The following is a 14,787-nucleotide window of genomic DNA, read 5'->3' as shown; positions in this document are numbered from 1 at the left end:
CAGATCTACGCCCAGCTGGCGATTGATACTAACTGATCTGGAAAGGCAGAGTGAATATTATCCTCAGTGAACAACGAAAGATTTAGACCTTGTTTCGTTGGTGCGGAGCAAAAACAGCAACGGAATAGCATCATTAAATGTTTTTCAAGAGTCGTGTTAGTAACGGTACAAGCTGAGCAACTTACAGTGCGGGAGCGACAAACCGGACCCGCCGAGATGAAAACGTTCACACTCGAAAGAAAGCCCGCGCGCAGGTGGCGTAATTGTATCAAAAAAGCCATCGATCGGCCGCATGCGCAGTTGTCATATTCCCGGATCTTCCCATCCAAAGCCTCAGTCAGAACTCCCTCAGTCTCAGACCAATCGGTAATAATGAACAACGGTTAATCTGTAGTCTAATCCCTGATTATGTACAGTTTGCTACGATTAAAATTAACCCTTGTCCTAACTACTGCTTCAATAAATTATAATCTGGCACGAAATGTAAATTTTTTTCTTGGTCATCTAAACGTCCAATTGATGGCGAGCCGCTTGTATGCAATTGTCCAAAGGTTGATTGCACAATCACCGCTGGAACCATGGATCCCGAATTCTCACTCCAGATCATGAGACGTTCCCAGTGATGGTCCAGAAAGAGATTGATACATACAGGAGGTCAAGAAGATTATTGAGTTCAATGCGTGACACAAGGATTGGTGTGGGAGAAGTACGTTTGAATACATGGGAAATTGGCACCAGTATTGGGGAAGGAGGGAGCTGTACCAATGGGGCAGACTCCACCTGAACCGTGATGGGATCTGGATCCGAGGGAATCGCATACCTAGGGCTATGTATAGGGCTTTAAACTGAATAGTAGGGGTTGGGTTCAACAGATTGGAGGGTAAAAGAGAAAAGTTTGGATAAAGATAAAAAAGCATAAAAAAACAAAAAAAGGAAAAAGTAAGTTTGGAGTGGAGAAAAGAGAAGTACAAAAGAGTAAATGATTAAATGAGGAGTAAATGAAAAGAGTAAATGAGGCTGGGAAGCATCATTTCTAGCACCCAGACAATCAGTACCGGTGCCCCCCAGGGATGTGTGCTCTCCCCACTGCTCTTCTCCCTTTACACTAATGACTGCACCTCACAGGATCCATCTGTTAAACTCCTGAATTTTGCAGACGACACAACTGTCATTGGCCTTATCCGAGACGGTGATGAGTCTACATGCAGACGGATGCTGGAACGGCTGGCCCTCTGGTGTGGGTCAGAACAATCTGGAGCTAAATACGCTCAAGACTGTGGAGATGACAGTGGACTTCAGGAGGACATCCCAATACTCCTCCCACTCACTACACTGCACGGTATAGTGTCTGCTGTGGAGACCTTCAGGTTTCGGAGTGTCACGATCTTCCAGGACCTGAAGTGGACACCCAATGCGGACACTTTTATCAAAAAGGCTCAGCAGAGGTTGTATTTCCTACGTCAACTCAGGAAGTACCATCTGCCTCAGGAGCTGCTGATTCAATTCTATTCAGGAATAATCCAGTCTGCTCTCTGTTCGTCCATCACTGTCTGGTTTGGATCAGCTACAAAACAAGACAAGAATAGACTCCAAAGAACCATCAGGGCTGCGGAAAGGATTATTGGTGTGAAACAGTTCTCGATCCAGGACTTACATGCATCCAGAGTCAGGAAGCGAGCAAGCAGCATCATTGCAGACCCAACACACCCTGGATATCACCTCTTCCAACTCATTCCTCCTGGTAGACGCTTTAGATCACTGTATGCCAGGACAAATAGGTACAAGAACAGTTTCTTTCCGTATGCCATCAGTCTTATGAACACTTGAATTTTAGTCTGTTATAAACCGTCCACTTGTACATACACAGGTATACCTCATTGTATATAGTTCACGATTATTTGCACTATTGTTTTGTTTGCTTTTTGATTCTGTACAGCGAGAGCTCAGGGAATCCGGCATCAAATTGCCTGTATGTGTCCACATACTTGGCAATAATAAAGGATTCTGATTCTGAATCTGATTACAAGATATTAAAAGCACGATGAGTGTAACGGCACTCGACTTGAATGCCCATAGTATTCGTAAGAAGACCAGTAAGCTTGTGGTCCAAATCAGTACAAAGGGATATTATTTAGTGGTCATTACAGAAACGTGGTTGCAGGGTGGAGAGGATTAGGAATTAAATATCCAAGGATATCAGGCAATACGGAAGGATAGGCAGTAAGGTAAGTGCCCTTAATTAAAGATGAGATCAGGGCGATAGTAAGAGACGATATAAGATCGAAGGAGTAGAATGCTGAAATCATCTGGGTAGAGATTAAGAATAGAAAAGGGAAAAAAAAATCACTGGAGGAAGTTAAAAACGCAAAGACGAGGAAATCTGCAGATGCTGGAATTTCAAGCAACACATAAAATTGCTGGTGAACGCAGCAGGTCAGGCAGCATCTACAGGAAGAGGTACAGTCGACGTTTCGGGCCGAGATCCTTCGTCAGGACTAACTTAAAGATGAGCTAGTAAGAGATTTGAAAGCGGGAGGGGGAGGGGAACATCCAAAATGATAGGAGAGAACAGCAGGGGGAGGAATGGAGCCAAGAGCTGGACAGTTGATTGGCAAAAGGGACACGAGAGTATCATGGGACCAGAGACCTAGGGAGAAAGAAATGTGGAGGAGGGAAGCCCAGAGGATGGGCAATAACGGATGGGGTACGAAGGGGAGGTGGGGCATTAACGGAAGTTAGAGAAGTCAATGTTCATGCTATCAGGTTGGAGGCTACCCAGACGGAATATAAGGTGTTGTTCCTCCAACCTGAGTGTGGCTTCATCTTTATAGTAGAGGAGGCCGTGGATAGACATATCAGAATGGGAATGGGAGGTGGAATTAAAATGTGTGGTCACTGGGAGATCCTGCTTTCTCTGGCGGACAAAGCGTAGGTGTTCAGCGAAACGATCTTGCAGTCTGCGTCGTGTTCTCGCCAATATATAGAAGGCCGCAACGGAAGCACCGGACGCAGTATATCACCCCAGCCGACTCACAGGTGAAGTGTCGCCTCACCTAGAAGGACTGTCTGGGGCTCTGAATGGTAGTGAAGGAGGAAGTGTAAGGGCATGTGTAGCACTTGTGCCGCTTACAAGGTGCCGGGAGGGAGGTCGGTGGGGAGGGATGGGGGACGGGGGGACGAATGGACAAGGGAGACGCGTAGGGAGCGATCCCTGCGGAAAGCAGAGAGAGTGGGGGGGGGGGGGCGGGTGGGGAGATGGAGGGAAAGATGTGCTTAGTGGTGGGATCCCGTTGAAGCTGGCGGAAGACGGAGCCGGCGGAAGAATTCAGCGTCATAGCGAACGCGGAACTCGCTGAGGTGTGGGCGAAGGGGGACAAATGTAAGGCCCTTGCTCTTCCGCCGGCTCCGTCTTCGAGCCTACGTCTTCGGCAAGGACTCTTCCACCCTCACCGATGACCCCTTCTCCCTTCTTCAACCCTCCTCCTCTTCATGGACACCCCGCTCTGGTCTTCTGCCAGCTCTGGATCCCTTTATTGCTAACTGCCGACGGGACATAACCGTCTCGACTTCACCACACTTGTTCCCATTCCAACTTCACTCCTTCCGAGCGCTCTTCTCTCCACTCCCTCCGCACTAATCTTAACCTGACTATAAACCCCGCCGATAAGCGGGTGCTGTTGTAGTCTGGCGTACTGACAACTACCATGCCGAGGCACAGCGACAACTCGCGGATACCTCCTCTTATTTACCCCTCGATCATGACCCCACTGCGGAGCACCAGGCCGTTGTCTCCCACACTATCACCAGCTTTATCCGCTCAGGGGATCTCCCATCCACTGCTACCAACCTTATAGTTCGCAGACGCCCCGCACTTCCCGCTTATACCTCCAACCCAAGATCCACAAACCTGCCTGTCCAGGTAGACCCATTGTCTCAGCTTGATCCTGCCCCACCGAACTCCTTTCTGCATACCTCTACACTGTTTTATCCCCCCTTGTTCAATCCCTTCCGACCTATGCTCGTGACACTTCTCACGCTTTGAAATTTTTCGATGATCTTTGGTTCCGTGGACCCCACCGCTTTATTTTCACCATGGATGTCCAGTCCCTATATGCTTGCATTCCCTCACCAGGAAGGTCTCAAAGCTCTACGCTTCTTTTTTGGATTCTAGACCTAACCAGTTCCCCTCTAGCACCACTCTGCTCCGTCTAGCGGAATTAGTCCTTACTCTTAATAATTTCTCCTTTGGCTCCTCCCACTTCCTCCAAACTAAAGGTGTAGCCATGGGCAACCGTATGGGTCCCAGCTGTACCCGCCTCTTTGTTGGCTTTGTGGAACAATCTATGTTCCAAACCTATGCTGGTATCTGTCTCCCACTTTTCCTTCGCTACATCGAGGACTGCATTGGCGCTGCTTCCTGCACGCATGCTGAGCGCGTTGAATTCATTAACTTTGCCTCCAACATTCACCCCGCCCTCAAGTTTACCTGGTCCATTTCTGACACCTTCCTCCCCTTTCTAGATTGTTCTGTCTCTATCTCTGGAGACAGCTAATCTACTGATGTCTACTATAAGCCTACGGACTCTCACAGCTATCTGGACTATTACTCTTCTCACCCTGTCTCTTGCAAAAATGCCAACCCCTTCTCGCAATTCCTCCGTCTCCGCCGCATCTGCTCTCAGGATGAGGCTTTTCATTCCAGGACGAAGGGGATGTCCTCTGTTACGTACCCCGTAACTGGGTTGCCAAACCAGCAGAAATGGATGACTCAGTTGGAGTCTGGATTACTAGAACTAAGAAAGTTTTATTAAAGAAACAAGCAACACAGTAATCGAAAGGATAATAAATGAAACAGTTCAGCAATGATAAACACACATGTGCACAGAATTAAGATAACAGCATGAATCCAGTCTATCGTTGTCTAGGGTTAAATGACCAAATTTCAAAATGACACAAAAGTTCAGTCCAACTTAGTTCAGTTCGCAGTAATCGTTGCCATGGCGATGGACAACGTGTGGGGAGGGAGAGAGAGAATGGGGACGACTGATCATTCAGACACGGCTTCCACTCACAGACCGGCGATATTGCTCACAAGCAGCTTTCTGCAAGGTCCTGGGTGATGTCACCTGAGGTCACCGACTGTGACCCCTCCTCCAGATGCGGTCGATCCTCTGCAGTGAACCCGGCACCCAAGCGAGGGTGGACACACACCGGGTTCCCGCTGATCGTACCTTTCCACCCTGTGCGTTTTCCGGTACTTCCCACCGACTCGTGAGAGGCGCACCGCTTCCAGGGTCTCGTTACCTCGGGTGTCGTGTGTGTCCTGCCTTAGCGAACCTGTCCCTTTTTATCCCCCTGCTGGGGTATCGCCTGTCCATCACTTCAACCAGTTCAGGGTTCAAAGGGGGAGCCGCTCCAGACAGCTCTCTCACCCGTCCCTTCATTACACATCTCCAGACGCTGCTCCATTGTTCCTTATCTCTCCTTCCCCTGAGGACAGGTGGCAGACCACTTGCTGGTGTCACTGATGCTAACCCAGACCAAAACATCTTAATTTTATGTGCATTCTCGTCACACCTTTTTTAAAGAAAGGGGCTTCCCTTCCTCCACTATCAACTCTGCTTCAAACACAGCTCTCCCGTTTCACGCACATTTACTCTCACCCCATCCTCCCGCCACCCCACTAGGAAAAGGGTTCCCTTTGTCCTCACCTACCACCCCACCAGCCTCCGGGTCCAAGATATAATTCTCCGTAACTTCCGCCACCTCATTTCGAATGAAGTGAGTGAATTACCTCCCACTTTCCAATCACATGCTTTTCTTCTGGGCGTTCAGTGGGGAAGGCAGAGTTGGCTTTGACAAGTGCTCTGTACTTGTACTGGCCCAGATGTATCACAAGAGGGAGGTGAAGAGCTAGATGCGATTTCCGGTTGCGATTTTGGGAGCTGGAAGCACCGGATGTCAGCTGCAAGCAAAGCACTTTCCAATTATAAATGTGAAGAGGCAGCTGACGGAGTGTACTGAATACAGATTACGGAGTCTGAAAACAGAATGCAGGAAAATTATTGCAGAACTAACTGGGCTTGCTTTTTTCCCTGCAGGACAATTGGACCAGAAACTTTTTCATGCTGTGTAGGAACTTGGAACAGAGCCAGGACTTTGCATTGATCCTTCTGCAACAATCATTTAGGATTGATTTTGGAGACGGACAGTATATGGGAAGGCACATAGGGCTGAAAGAAATTACAGATAAAGGGAGGGCCGAGATGGAGACGATTTACGTGATAGGAGTCTCCAGAAACGGTGTCAGGAGCGAGGCTGGTCAGATTTCAGGGAAAAGGCATGTTGGAAGGAAACGATGTAACAGGTAATTCAAGGGGAAATTTTAGAACAACGCTGAAATATTGAACCGAGAGGTTCTACTATCGGACAGGAAAGAGAACTGGAGAAAGGCGAACAAATTGTGAATAAGAGCGCTCCCTTCAATGTTTGCATTACTTCTTTCTCCTCGCTAATGACATTAAGAAGACGATAGGTTGGATGAACCAACACTCGTCCGGCGGAGAAGGCGAATGGTAGGTCTCAATCAGCGGCGTTAGACTCCATGATATTATTAGCTGAAGTAGACTCACCTATCTGAAACCATAACTTTCCTCAGATGGTGTGTGATATGCCGATACTTCCAACATTTTCTGTTTTATTTCTGATTTTCCAAAAATTGGATTTTAAATATTTTTCATCTATAGTTCTATTGTTGCATTCAGGCTACGGATTGAGTATGCAATACAGGGATGATTTTGCATATTACGGAACAGACGGTGTCCTCAATCTGGCCCCACATCTCTGATCTAAAGTACTTTTCTGAGGATGAACAATTGAGAGATTCGGCAATTAAAACGTCACAACAGACCTGTTTCTTCATCTCTGGGATGGTGTGGAGGAATTAATGAAAAGGTATCGTTCGATGCACGGCCTCAATCTGCTAGTTTCAAACTTAATCGAAAGATTCTTTACTTTGACTGCAATTAAAAGCTAAAACGTCTCGGAGACGCTAAAAACACGTCACAAATGCTCTCTAATGATGAAAGGTTGTAAATAAAACATTGGGAGACATGTTTCAGCATTTGATCATGTCACGACAATTGATCTTCTAATGACCGTTTGATTTTATATCGTGTCACACCACACAACAGCATAACTGGATTATCGTAGGAATAGCTAACACCTTGGTTGTGGATCATAATAAACCTCCATTTTGAATCTCGCCTCTGTAGACTCTAAAACTATCGGCATTGTTTCAGGCGGAACAACAAAAAGTACAATTTATATTGATTTATAAAGTGTCAATTTAAACGATACAATTTTTGTTTGTCTTCGAGAGGCAAAAGAAACAAATTCTGTTGGAATCGACAGAGAATTATAAGTCTGTGAAGGAGGAACGCTCAGGGAGTAAGATTAGCACAAAAAATACTGTTGGTGAAATTTACAAGAAAGGAAGTGTTAAATTTCTGCGACTACGTAATCAAAGGTTTCAAAGGTAAATTTAATGTCAGAGAAATGTATATAATATAGATCCTGAAATTATTTTTCTTCTGGGGTAGTTGACGTGCTGATGTTGTCATCTTCTTCAATGGTATCGATATTCCCTTAGATTCAACGACTCTCAAAGTATCCCCGTCATTCAAGTAAGGGGAGCAAAAGAAATTAATATACAAGGTCTAGTTAGCAGAACATAATGGTAAAGACGTGGAAACAGGAAAAAGATAATGACTGGATTTGATAGAGTTATGGATTTGTCAGAGTGAAACATACTTGGCAAATCTATATTTTGATTTTGTAATTCACAGAAGAGGTAAATGCGAAACAGTTAACGTGTTTTTGAAAACAGTTGATAAAATGTCACACAGAATTATTAAAGTTAATATGATATATTTGGCATTGATTGAAGATTGATAAGCGGAAATAGAGCATCTTAACATAAGGTGATAAGCAAATTTCCAAGTAACAAAGAAAATGAAATGTAGCGCAGAAAAATGTAAGAATACGCATATCAGTCAACAAGCGGTATAGAAATTTTAAATGAACAAACACTGAAATATATTGGTTTCAAGGGGGACCAACGTCTGTGGTCTTCAGAAGAATTGGATGTAAGCTCACATGACCTGCAAATTGCATTCTGGGCCTGTCCGGGTTGATGAAGGGTTAATGAATCTCTTACATGAAGGTACCTAGAATAACGGCGACGCTTTAAAAATCGGGTTCCCCTTTCAGAATTGAGATGAGAGATAATTTGTTCAACTAGAATGTTAATAAATCTCCAGAATGTTCTACGCGGATGGCATTCAGATCTTTGTACCTGCTCACATGTAAGACCGAGCTGGGTCGATTTTAAGATGATAACTGGAAAGCCAGGTCTTGGATTAGTGCAGGAAAATGGCATCAAGGTACCAAGCCAACCACGTCCATATTTAATGTGAATAAGGATGATGAACATAGTGTTGTTGTTACAAAGGAAGTGCTCTGTAGGGTGACAAATAAATACATGGGACACACGGTTGAGAGAGGCAAATGAATGTCACTTGACACCATCTGTTTCTCGACTACGGTTTAAGCAACCTCGTCCGCACAACACTTTCCACGCGTGCCTATGTATCAAAGAGCGCCCGTTTCAGTTAGGCGCAATCACTGACTTTGAAAGCGTAAACAGGAAACCTGTAGCGTGGATTGGCACGGTGCGGTACTTTCCACAGACTTAACTTTAAATGCTAGACATAATTACGACATCCGACCCGCATTTCGCTTCCCTTCCGAACCCACCAATATCTGGGCAATCTCTCGGTGCACAATTCGCAGCGACTGCAATAGTGAGCTTTTCAACGGTCTGCGTCCTGATCTATCTCCTTCCAGGTTAGTCTTCGCTGCTTCGAATTTGATTGGGAAGCAATTCTTGCGCCAGATCATTGAAGTGATTGTTTTAGGACAGGAGTTCCCAATCTTTTTTATGCCATGGAGCCCTAACATTAACCAACGGGTCCGTAGACCCAATGATGGAAAACCTCTGCCTTAGGAGAAGATTAGTTCATGTGGAATTGTTCCGGGATAAGCAAAGTGCACCTTGTTACAGCATTATCATAGCTTCGTGTAAGATCTCAAAATGACTACCCTGAAACATATAAAATATCTCGTATTGCCTTTTGGAACAAGGATAGAGGATTTACTTGTCCTCCGTAGCTCAGAGATATCCATCAATGAGGATCTGTGAAATATTATTGGAGATTATTGCATTTCCGCCCCCTTCCAAGGACTTTATCTGTCTGATGAATAATTCTATTTCTTTTTTTCTGTCTCGTTATCCTTCTCTCTATCCTCCATGATCGATTTTAATCCTTAGGATGTAGGTCCCAATGCAAATGAAGAATCCTAATAATTTGGTGAACGGACAGGGCATTTTACGCAGAGTCCGGTCTATATATATATTTTACAAATAATTTGATACAGCTTTACCCAGATAACATCTTGATGAATTTCTTCCTTTCGTACTTGTTAGCCCTCAGGAGCTCCGAAATAAATCCTTTTCTTCTGTTTCCTGGATATTTCCTTACGCCACAGGCATTCTCTCCCCTTGCGTTTGTTCTCACCGTACTTTAGCTGGATACCTATATTAGCGGTGAATAACAACTTTAATAAAAGACCACAAAATAACAAGCCACGAGGAACCACAACACCATAGTTAAAAGAAACTAAGCAAAACAGGCGACAAGGTATACTCTAGCCAGGGAGAGTAAAAGCTAGGAGCAACGGAATGAGTTCTGCTGGTTCGATGAGTGAATAAGGACTGTGGATGAAAAGTGGGGTTAAATAGGCTGGAGGTGAGGAGTCTCGAAAGAGTGGCAGGTGAATCCAAATATCTGAGTGGAAACTGGGAGGTGCTTGTATGTGAACGCTGTAAGGTGTCAATGTCCACTGGTACATAATATCCTGTCCACCCGCTTTCCCTGCCCATGGTTTATGCTGCTTATTCGAATTAATCTTTTGACGTAGAATTCCCTGAATGACGATATGGATTGACGTATCTTTTCACTCATGATTGTATAAGGCCGCATAGCTTCAATCGGCAAGGCCACTACAATTGACATACCATCTTCTCATTGCTACCATCAAGGAGGAGTTACAGGATCCTGAAGACACGCACACCATTTCAGGTTCGGTACATTTCTTCGTAACCCTTCAACCAGATTATCATCTGAGGGGAGAGGATGATGCAGCGAACTCGAGGGGGACGTAAAGGATCGGCGCTTGGGACTGGAATGTATAGCAAACATTGGCAATCGCACAGCAGTATATACCATTTTTCAACAGTCACGACTGTGCCAAATTTCCTCTGCGAGATAAATACTTAAATAACTGCAGTAGATTACTAATGTATGGCTTCCGCTTTATATTTCTCTGTTGACTCCGTTCAAACCCATCATTATTTTGTACTCAATCCCAAACATCAAATTTGTGAATCTTACAACAGGTTGCAGTTACGATACGTACCTAAGCCGCAGTGCCGTGTACTTGGTGCGTCGCCAATTGACGATGGTTCCCTGTACAATGAAAGAGCACGAATCGGAACAATTATTTGGTCTGGCCAGCTTATAATTACTTACAGAAATGTCATATGTCAGCAATCCTAATATGACAGTCGACCCCAGTAAACCAGCTGTCGGGCTATGCTAATTACTTCAAATTCACCAGTGGTTCTCAGATGTGTCGCGACTTTCTTATTCATTTCCAAATAGGACAATAAACCCCAATACGAGAATATTTCTCAGATACACAGACCGCTCCGTCATGGAATCCCATGTGCCAAGCAGGTGCTACACTTTGCCCAAGGTTGACCTGCAAGCTAGCGGAGAGAAGGAGGGCCTTACACCTCCTTTGGTCGAGACGTATCTCCACCCCTCCACCCAATGAGAAATTATAACATTTTCACTGTACTATATTAACGTATTCATTTGGTATAAATATCTGGTCTGAAACCGATCCGGAAACAAGAACTGAAATGCCAAATATGAGGAAACACCTCGTACACTTGAACGTACTTAGATTAATACTACCAAGTACAAAAGTAGGAGGAGAAATAACAGATACTAAAAATCTACACAACAGTTAGATAAAACTTTTAAGGATATTACACTTCAGTGAAAACACAATTCAGAAAAGTGAAGGAATTATCATCACAAAAGAAAGGGGCAACCAATGGAAGAGCATAATCCTCCATGGAAGACGTTCCATGATCCGAGCAGACCAGATGTCGACGAGGAAATGTCGAATGTCTGGCTCAGAGTTGAAGGACTCTACCTTGTGGCAAGACAGGACTTGGTGGGTAACACAAAACATCAAAAATATATCATAAAAGACCAACAAATTGAAGACGATAAATTCAGAAAATGCCCAGAAAACCGGAAACAATCCAACATATTACAGGATACTGCAGCAATTTAACTGAATCTGATTACTTACCCAGGCACAACTCATAAAATCCAAACTCATAAAAGACACTATACCCTACTCTAAATATAAGCCTAATTCAAATTTAGATTCAGTGTCTGACAAATTATATTATGACTGATGCATTATTACTGATAGGGTGATCTATAATAGCTGCCTGGATTATATATTACAGGAAAAAAAAACAAGAAAGAACAACTTACTTAATAGATATAGCCATTCCAAACACAGTTAACACAGAGAAATCACAAAATGAAAATCACCAGATATGTGCGGAATTAAAAGAGGAAATTGAAAGTGTATAGAACATGAACAGGGTGTACGTTGCCTAAAAGTGATATCTATAACTTGTATCTCCCCAAAGTCTCTACACGGTTGGATTAAACTTTTAGGTCTGCACAGCAATATTTCTATAAACTTTCAGACAGCGACAATAATAAACACCTCCAGAATAGTACAAAGTTCCTAGCAATTGAGACTATGCTTGGCTATGTCCATACCTCAGACTTTTCCAGATTGGTCCAGGAAAAATAATTCAGCAAGAATAATAATATGAGCAACATACACAGAGACACCATTGATGGTGGGAATGAGACCTCAGACCCCTACCCTCTGAGATTTCAGTCCAGCTCCCCGCCACCACCCCTCTCCGCCTCCTCCTTTCGAAACCCATTGACAGCAATTATCACACGGAGCCTTGAAACAGAGACCACAGTAACTGTTAATAGTTATATGGGTATTTCTGGGAAAAGCCAACCCTCACCTGATCTCCGCCCTTTAGAGATCCGAATAATAATTAGGATAACCAGGAAGACAAGGATCCCAAAGCGGATCACTGTGGGAAGACACCAGCCTAGAGAAAGACAATTGTTGTTAGGTGAAATCATGGTTTCCAAGCCCATTTTTTTCGAGCTTTCATTTGGTTGTAATAGGAGTGATTTTACGTCAGTCGATGCTCTTTTAATTATTTATTTAAAACTCTTTACTCTTATAATTTTAGAAAGCTTTTGACTTCTGTTGCATGTCGTGCCCTGACCAACACACTACAGCAAATTCCCAATAGGTGTAAATGTATACGGTGAAAGGTTTGACCTTTGATCCTCAAGCTATAATGTACAACCAGAAACCCATGGCAACTTTAACCAAAGAACGACTCAAAGAAAGAAATAACGCATGAGGCCATACGTCTCCTCAGACCGTTTCTCCGCTTTGCCTCGCAGCCACCTTGATCCTTTCCAATCACTTCCCCATTTGCCGTATCTAATTCTCGGAAGCCTCTCCCAACCATACTGTGAGATTATCACGGACATCAAAGACTTAAGAAGGAGGTTCACCCCCAGCTGTTCAAAGGGCAGCCAGTGGTGGAGATAAGCAGATTCTTAAAAACGAATGAGTACAAATTAATGTTGCCTGTGACGTTATTGAACCAGCGAGTTATTCCAGCAGACATAAGGCCGTAAGACAAAGGAGCAAAATTAAGCCGTTCGGGTTATCGCGTCTGCTCCGTCATTCCACCACAGATGAGTATCAATACTTTATGTACAAAACATCACCTCACCTTGATCTGGTTCAATGGTGATATAGGACACGCTCTTGATTATCATCTTTCCCGCATCACGGAGTTGTGCGATACAGGTGCAGTCTCCGCCGCTCATCCAGGTTTCCACTGGGACCGGCACCTGACTTCTAACACTATAGCTCTGGTCTGGGTCAAGCCTGCCGGTATCGCTCCATCCTTCCATGATCTGTCCGGATATGTTCCAGTAAATGACAATCTGGATGGAAGAAAGGCCGCCGACCAGACACGCCAGGTGAACCGACCCGGTCCTCTCAGACGGCAGGACAAATACCTGCATGTAGGTCCGATTGGTGGAGCTGTCTGGACAGAGATTGGGACATCGTTAACCGCAGCTTCACATGAAGTACATGGCAGAGTATAATTTCACTGTCGAGTTCTCTTACCTCCAACCAGGAGTGTGGGTCCCTTCGCAAGCAGCGAATCCGTTCTAGAACAGTAGTAGGAACCCGAATCCTCCACACGGACGTCCCGGATTTCTAGCACTGATGTGCGATCTCCAGAGCCTTTTTTGTGAGTGGTCCTACAGCCGGTCTTTCGGCAGTCCGTGGATTTGATCGCTACCGCGGGTTCGTCCGCAAGCTGTTTGTACCAGAACACATTGCTTGCGACCTCCACTCTGTACGTGAGTTCGCAGGAGAGTTCAACCACCTGACCGACATGTGCAGTCACTACAGACGGACTTTCAGAAAACGGCTTGGGTTCTGCAACTGGAATTATTATCAGTTAATTAAAATTATCTACTACGGGATCAAACGAAGTCGGATTTGTTTTATTTGCTAAGGTATCTGAAGAAGACCTAACGTTCGACCAGAAGGAAAATACAAGATAACTAGGTCAAATTTTTATGAGTTTTCCTTTATTCATTTACACAATTTGCAGCTGGCAAAATTAGTTTGTCCATGATTCCGTAGGTGACCTTAATTTGAGATGTTTGGTGACTATTTTAGGCAGGGCCGCCAAACATCCTGCACTGGGTTTGGTGTTACATACGGGCACAGACATTCAGTGCGCCAGATACGAATCACCAATAGAAAAGGAGCGATACTTAACGAGAAAATTATTTAGAGTTTATTTAGGTAATTCTAGAATCAACATTAATGAGATTCTAGCTTTGTAACCCAGATTTATATGATTGACTAAAATTTATTTCCCCAGTCTCGTGGGATGTTGAATGCAGAGAGCGGGCGAAGGTCGTGTGGGTAACTTAATCCCAATCATTGATCTTGTTTTATAACCGAACAACATTTCCACTGGGATAACAAACGTGCAATAGCCCATTTCTCCCAACATTTCGGGCAATCTCCTTTGGAAGTTCTCAAGCCCGACTCACTCACCGTAAACACAAAGCATCTGAACGATAACGAACAGGGCCAAAGCTTCCATCAACATCTGGGCTCGGGCCGGTATTCGGCGGCGCTGTGATCGACTCCCAGGAGTCGGACTAATTTCAGCCGCGGCTCTGTGCAGCCTCTCAGCTGCCATGGACACTGCTCGGTGCCGAAGTTCCGGGGCGGGGCCTATACATCCAACCTGAGCCAGTGCGTGTTGCACCAGGTTACGCGCCTGTCCGTCACAAGATCAAACGGCTATGGGGAATTGTTCATAAAGTCTGCCAAACAGAGCATGGTTTGACCATGGTTTCCGGGATGTAGACACGTGCATCGCTAACAAAAGCAGCATTCATTTCCACTTGATTAAATTGCCGCAGAAGC

At 44.6% G+C, this 14,787-nt stretch overlaps 1 protein-coding gene and 1 long non-coding RNA gene across 2 annotated transcripts in view; one reads left to right on the top strand and one right to left on the bottom strand.

The window, feature by feature from the left end:
• LOC134357996 (uncharacterized) overlaps nucleotides 1-14,787 on the top strand; it is a 164,038-nt gene that overhangs the window by 84,460 nt on the left and 64,791 nt on the right. The window lies entirely within an intron of this gene.
• LOC134337300 (uncharacterized) lies at nucleotides 9,561-13,142 on the bottom strand. Its single transcript, XR_010015962.1, has 3 exons — nucleotides 13,055-13,142; nucleotides 10,540-10,589; nucleotides 9,561-9,656 (listed from the first exon to the last, which is right to left on the bottom strand). It is a non-coding gene; the product is annotated as an uncharacterized LOC134337300 (long non-coding RNA).

This window comes from Mobula hypostoma, chromosome 2, assembly GCF_963921235.1.
Source record: "Mobula hypostoma chromosome 2, sMobHyp1.1, whole genome shotgun sequence".
NCBI classification, from domain to species: Eukaryota; Metazoa; Chordata; class Chondrichthyes; order Myliobatiformes; family Myliobatidae; genus Mobula; species Mobula hypostoma.
Note: the sequence above shows the minus strand (reverse complement) of the source record. Positions and strands in the feature narration are given on the sequence as shown.